The sequence below is a fragment of the Cervus elaphus genome, chromosome X, assembly GCF_910594005.1.
Source record: "Cervus elaphus chromosome X, mCerEla1.1, whole genome shotgun sequence".
Classification (NCBI taxonomy): Eukaryota; Metazoa; Chordata; class Mammalia; order Artiodactyla; family Cervidae; genus Cervus; species Cervus elaphus.
Window position 1 is genome coordinate 110,312,531 of NC_057848.1, and position 7,379 is coordinate 110,319,909.

A 7,379-nucleotide genomic window follows, 5' to 3' on the forward strand; every position below is an offset into this window, starting at 1 on the left:
GACAACAGCAAGATGGGCTACACCACCAGGCAATAACCACTGGATCAGCTGTAAACAAAGTGATCAAGCCCACCTGCTCCAGGGACGGGTCTGAGTGGAAGGAGTAAGTCCCACACATGTTCTTTTCTGACCCTGAGGTCTGTGACTTTCCCAACCTTTTTGCTCTGTCCACCTGACCTCAGGCCATGAGCCCCGGAAGGAAGTCACCATGAGAACATGGAGGAAGGGCGGACCCAAGTGCTCCCCATTGCTCAGTTGAAGTCACCCCTAACTCCCCACAAGTAAACCAGGTTGTGGGGTGGGGTCTCCTGTTTCTAAGATGGGCAGCCATGTCCCAGGTACCCTTTCAATTTTCACTCATCCACACCCTCAGCAGTTGGCAGACACCACAGAAGTGAAAGGTAGGATCCAGTGCCTCCTCCAGTGACTCCAACATTTTGAGATGTTCTGTCCTGAGGTTTGGTGAACTGCATCCTCCCCATCTATGTTTTGGGAATGTGACAACACCCCTTGAATAAAGGCGATCCGACCCTTGCTTTGGCTCACTCAATGCCTTACAGAATCTGGACCAGTCTCTACTTCCATTACTGCCTGAATCACATCTTTCTACCTCAAGGGGCATTATCCCTGATGACTTTTATTCACACAGAGAGATGCCCAGGCACAAGTTTTGAATGTGCTACCTACCATCATACCCTCTTTTGTGAAATAAAACCATGGTCTTTCAGGAAGGGAGTCAGGCAGAACCTACCCTCACTTCACTCAAATACAAATGTGTCCCTCTGAGTCACAGGCTGGCACAGCCCTGGGGTCTTGGCTGAGAGAAGGAAGTCCTCCCCAAACTTCAGGGTGGGGGGGAAATTGAACATGGATTTCAGACTCTGTCTTGGGTGCCCTAACAAGTAGTCTGGGAGACTGAGCTGGGACACTCCGGGAAATAGCATTTGCAGGAAAATCTATGTCATGGGGCTGATGGAACAGTATTTGATGGAGACCCTGTAAGAACACAGACTTACCAACCATACTTGTCATAGAGCCTGACAGGCCTCTTTCCACTCAAGGGCAGAGAGACATCCAGGCTGCAGGAGTGTAGGCTGGTCAGCTGGCTAGGGCAGGGAGGATATGAAAGCTCCAAGGACTGGACCATCCATCTCTAGCTGTCAGGGTGCACTCTGCCCCAGACTGGCACCAGATGCCTCTCCTGACTTCCAGCTCAGCAACTAACCTGAGCTTTTCTCCTGTGTTCCCTGTACCTTCACTCCTGCTCCCCAGTTCGCTGGGTCCAAGATTCATCCTCATGCACTTTACTGAACCCGAGGAAGGGGAAGCAAAAGTTTTGTTGCCTGTCTCAGGGGTGAGTGCTAAACAGGAGAGGGGGAGAGTATGTAGGTTCCTGCATGCAAGCTGGCACCGGGGGGTGGGGTAGGGTTCCACTGAGAGGATAGGGCCCAGGAAGGGGGAAGATGAGCAAACCTGTGCCTGCTACCACCTGCCACCTGCTTAAGTAAACATGCAGGAAAGGTCATCGATGGCAAGCCAGGGGAGGGATCGAGGGGCTCTGACAGGAAACCAGAGGGGTCAGGGTAAGCAGGACAGCGAGTGCAGTGAGGGAAGGGTGAAAGACTGGAGCTCTGTAAGGGCGTCATGAGTTCCTTCTGACAGGGAGGCAGAATGGCAGCTAAACCCCAGAGGAGGGTGTTTAGAGAACTAGAAAAGGGCCTTCACGGAAAAGGGAGGACATACCAATGTGGCCAGACAGAGCCAACACAGAACACAGACTGGGGACGCTCCACTGGCCTGATGGCCTGGATGGTAGCAGAGGCTGACCCAGAGTCCCCAACACAGATTCCAGAGGTACTATTCTGGAAAATGTTCTGATGTGGAACAGCTCCCCAGTAGGCCTCCTCCCACTCCCTTAACCCCTACCACCCCACCCCCCACCCCAGAGAGAGGGCAAAACACAGAACATGAGAAGTCCTTTAATCAAACAATGCTGTGACACTGGGGCAGAGAGGGGGCAAAACAAGGGGCAGAGGATGCCCTGGTGGAAGCAGAGCAAGAGGCAATGTTGGCCGCAGCTCGCAGGCCCCAGAAGTAACAGCTGCTCCTCTTGCAGGAAGATATTGGGCTCAACCTGTAAAACAGCAGAGTCAGGGAAGAGCCTCAAGCCAGGGCCAGCCCACAGCCCTGCTCAACAGACAACGTTGTGGGAAGGGGTATGGAGTGTGTAACACTCACTTCAAACAATCTGGAACTTGTCAGCCAGGTACTGCATGGAGGCTGCAACAGGGAGAGGCATAAACAGGTGCTCCAGATAGACGAACATAGAAGCCTGTCCCCCTGTCCCCATGGGGAACCACCTAGCCTTACAACCTGAAACCCACATTCCCCCAACCCCGATGCAAAGAGCTCTGGGCCTGATCACTCCCCACTACCGGAATTAAATGTGGAGCCATTTCCTGAAAGGAAACAAAATGTGCCAGCAGCTCTCAAGCTCAGGGCCATGCCCAAACCATTCAAAAATTGTCTCGCAAACAATCCAACAAGACCCTTAGAGGCCACACCAGATGAACAAGTTATCTCTACAAGTCCTATCAGAAGGAGCTGTCTAGGACTCGTCTGGCTGGCAGAGTGTGCACACAGTCCACACAGTACTTTGCTACTTATCCGCACACCCAGCTGAACATGCACCGCACGCTCCAGGGACTGGCTTCATAGGTTCTCCTCCCCACACGAATGCTGATCGCTACAAGGCCCCCTGCACCTGCAGCCCACCCCACCCCAAGTGCCCACCCCGCTTCTTCACTAAGAACCCGCTTCTCTCTGTCCCTGGTTCCTCATACCAAGTTGCTCCTTAAGGTCGTCTATTTCTCTCTGTAGCACCAGACACTAGGCCAGCAGACACAGGAGGAAGAGAAATGGTTAGTATACACCCACCTCCCCTCTCCTCTCCCCTGGGCCCTTCATCCCAAAGCCAGGTGTCTAGACTGGCAAGGGAAAGACTTTCCTCAGTGGAAAGAAGGTGGGTTCCCTCCCTGTGGTGTGGGATGGGGACGGGTGGGTGTGGCCCACGAATATCAGTTGCACTTGGACCCAGATCCCACCATGGGGTTTGGGTGTGCATTTCCAGGAACCAGAAGAAGCATTACCCGAGGACAGTCCTGCCTTCCGCGCGGCTGCTGCGCCTCCTCGGTCTTAAGGGGTGGTCAGTTGGTTCCCGGTCACCTGACAGGGAAAGGACACACAATCCAGCTTCCCAGGTTCCCAGTGTGGTGGAAAGGGCCAAGCTGGGTCTAACGTGAGGTGAGGCAGTACCACCCTCTGCTAGCATCAAACCTCCCCTGCTCTGCCCGGCAGGCAGCACAAACCTTCTCTCTGGGCCTGACCCTCCTATTCCTTAGGGGCAGCCATTTCACCACGATAGTCACCAAAGACTGTGGTTCTGGGTTTGAGCTTCCCAGAGCGGCAGCCACAGCCAGCACCTGGGAGAGCAATGTGGGCGAAAAGCACTTCACAGAAAAGGCTATTAGCCTGCAGGTCTACGCCCAGAGTAGCTGTTGGGGCACTGCCACCGATCACCCCTGTGAAACAAATTCCACACAGGTGATGGGGCCAGGTCCAACCCTGTTGACACCCTGTTTCTCATGGGAGAAGCGGCCTGAGAGCAAGGCTGAGCCCCCAGAGGAAAGAAAGAGTCAGAGACAGAGGTTTCTGCCCTCACCCCTGGCCTCCACCCCCCATATCAAAACCCAGGACACTCACCTGAGGGGCCAGGCCCTCTGGGCATGACTTCTCCCTTATTCATGGCACGGGCTCTGAGTTTCCTGAATCCTGTGCACCTCTGATGTTGAGGTTGGCACTGCTGGGTTTTCCATGATGCATCCATGGACAAGATGGCCATGGCCTGTCAGTAGTCAGCTAAAAACAGATTTCTCACAGATCTGGAGTACGGATGTGTGTGTGTGTGCGCGTGTGTGTGTGCCAATGAATTTATATGTCTACGTCTGTGTGTGTGAGAACTCTTGTGATTCAAGAACGAGCTGAAGCAGGGAACTGGAAAGAGAATTGAAAGGCTGATCTCTTTAGCACATTCCCTGTCAGTCAGCCCCAGGCCAGCAGGCAGACCTGAGCTGGGGACAACAGTGTGGCACTGAGAAAGCCTGGGGCCCCTGCAAGGAAGGTTTGGGGAAGAGCTAGGAAGTAGGATTCAGGAAAGTGATGCATCTAAACACCAAAGGTCTGTGAAGCTTTTAAGGGGTCCCCTCAAATCAATTCAGCTACCAGCTCTCCCTTCCATTATAGCCCCAGCCTCGTGGAGGAGGCTGGAAACAGGCCAAGGGTGGAGAACTGAGCCCAGGACACCCAAAGTGCTACCTTAACGTTTGTCCCTAGTGAAAGGACCCCAATCTGGCATCCTAACCACCCAGTGACCGAGGGCCACCCAATGACAACCACTGAGGGATGGAGAGAGGGAGCACGGGGTGAAGACCTGTGTCCTGGGGAGGGTGGGAGGGGGAAGAGTGGGGGCCTGGCCTACTCACTTAGCCCTTTGTGAATGGGTCTCTATTTGGGTCATTCTCTTCTCCCGACACCGCCATTGCTGCCACCGACTCCCGGGCCCACCTAGCCATGGATTTCTTCCCAGCGCCGGTGTGCTTGGATTCTTCAGCTCCCCAAGGAATCAAGGCATACTACTTGGACCTCCCGAGCAGTGGGACGCTGGAGACTGGGGGAAGGTGGCCAGTTCCAGCGGAGTGGCTGAGATTCCCTGCCCCCAGGAAGGGAAGGTTCTCCCCATGGCAGGTTTGGAGATGCCCCCAAGGGATTTCTTCTCCTGGACCCCCTTCCTCCTAGGAGTGGGCCGCAGTCCACTGCCTGTAGAGGCAGCTGCAGTAGCTGATGCTACTGCTACTCCCGGGTAGCTGGGCAGGCTGCTCCCCTTCCCCCAGAGCACGCTCTGCATTTTCATAGGGGGAGAGGTGTCCTCCTGCTCTGCATCGCCCTGCCTGCCCTGCCTTTCCACAACCGAAATTAATCCTTGCGGAGCTGAGGACAGGCAAGTGCCTGGCACATTAAGGCGATTCACCCTGCCTTGGACATGCAAGCGTCTGGGTGTGTTCCCGGGGTCCTCGGGGCTGTTGAGCTTGGCCTGGCCTCCATCTTTGGGATAAATGCTCACCCTCATCCGCTCTATCTCACCGAACTCATAAGAGGACTAGGGTCGGACAGAAGCCCGGCTGGGCTTTCTGAGGGGGACCATTGATGATCCACAGCCACATTCAACCTATTCTTAGTGCCTCTCTTAGGGTTCCCCCAGACCCAGCACGCCTTGGGCCCACCGACCCGGAGAGGGCCGGCCTCACCCTGTGCGGCTTCCCCACACCTCTGGGCGGCCCTGCCTCGACTGCAGGGACACGCCTCGAGGTCCCTAAGGCAGACACTTCGCCGACCACGTAGCTCTCCTGGGACAGGTATCTGCGGGTGCCCAGCACATCCAGGTCGGCCAGCTGCTGCAGTATGGCCACCACTGACTCGTCAGCCAGCTGCAGGGTGTCCCCCTGGTGGTCAGCTGGGAAGCCAGGCCGGCCTTTGTGGCCCCACAGCACCGGCCCTCCCGCTTCCAGCACCTCCCGCTCTGACTCGAAGCCCTCAGGGTCTGGGAAGTCATCCCCATCCTCACCCTCGCCGCTTCGCATGCTCGCGGATCGGGGCCGGGGCCGGGCCGGGGCCGGGGCCAGGTCCCCGCCGGGCTGCGGAGCCGGCCTCAAGGCCGCTGTTCTGCTCTCCGCTCTCTGAGCCGAAACCCGCTCCCAAAACAGACACCTCATCATCTGGGGAGCTCATGTCGCGATCTGGGTGGCCACCGGACCTGTGGCGACGACGATTTATCAACCGGGTCACGGTGGCAGCGGTGGTGGCGTTCAGGGCAGGTGAGGTGGGAGGCATCTGGAGCTCACCGTCAAGCACCAGCGGCACCACACGCAGGAGATGGCCGCAAATGACAGGAGGCTTTCAGCGTGCCAGAGCTGCCTCCTCCTCATTGGTCCGGTTCCTGCCAACCAGCACGCCTTGTTTGGCCGTCCCCTCGAGGTGTAACCAATGGGGTCGAGGGCCTCCTCTGGTTTGCTGCCAAGCCCAAGGGCCATCCCGGCAGCTGGCGAGTTGGTGGGTGAAAGTGAGGCTGTGAGTATACCTCTATCAAACCTCTCGTTCCACTTCCTCCTATTCCACTTCCCCTTTCCGGTTAGAGTCACAGCCCTGAGCCCTGACTGTATACAAAATGGGTGGAGCGGGAGGCAGGAGGGTACTGAGGGCGCTGGTCTCCTGGGAGGTGAGGATGAAACTTCGGGCTGGAGGCGCTGGGCGCCTAGCACGTGCTGAAAGCACTTGCCAGCCTCCCTTCCACCACAAGTCTTATGACCCAATGGGAGAATGGGCAGAGGAATCCCGCACTCAATGATCAGTGGTCAGCGTACTTCTCCGTAAGTGGCCAGAGGACAAAGGGATTGTAGTTTTGTTCTGTAACATCTCTGCCTCAACTGCTCCATCAAACGTTCTTGGCAGTCAGATTTGAGGGACAGACTGGGGTTGACCTTGTTACCTCAGCTCTTTCTCCAATCTGGGGAAATTGAAAGAAGAGAGGATCTCAGTGTCCAGTTACACTTGCAAAGGTGTTCACAACTGCTGATTCTTGAGATGTAAACTAAAACAACTAATCAGGTTTCACACACTAGGAAGACAACCTTCCAAGAACTTAACCATTCTGAGAGTGGGAGAAGTTAGGAGCAAACCCCTGTGGCGGTGGTGCAAGAAATCTATTTGGGAGGTAATTTGGCAGAATGTATTAAAAGCAACTTATACAGCAGGGACCCTGTGCCTGGCACTCAATGGTTCCTTGTGACACTCCTAGGACTATAGTACCAGTGATTACCAGCCTCTTACAGGGGAGGAAACAGGTACTGAGAGGTTCAGTCACTGAGCCAAGGTCGTTTGACTTGTGTGGATCAGTGGTAGCATTAAAACCAAGCAATCTGACTCCAGAGCCCTTGCTTTGATCCAAATATCTTAAAACTAAAAAAAAAAAAAAAGCTCCTTTTGTTCTCTTCCAGCAAGTCTGCTACCTGGCACACCCTCTATAAGTGAGGGTGTATTTCTAAGATCTCTATGTTACTCCATTGGTCTATTTGTTAATATGGCAGTACCACACGGTTTTGATTACTGTAGCTTTGTAATATTTTGAAATCAGGAAGTGTGAGTTCTCTACTTTCTTCTTTTTCCAAATTGTATTGCCTATTAAAGATCTCTTTAGATTCTATTTAAATTTTAGGATGAAGTTTTATTTTTTGTAAAACATGCCATTGGGATTTTGATAGGGTTTT

The 7,379-nt window shown here is 54.5% G+C and overlaps 1 pseudogene; it reads right to left on the minus strand.

The window, feature by feature from the left end:
• Positions 1 to 2,068: 2,068 nt before the first annotated feature.
• LOC122689998 lies at positions 2,069 to 5,844 on the minus strand (annotated as a pseudogene).
• Between the last annotated feature and the right edge of the window lie 1,535 nt (positions 5,845 to 7,379).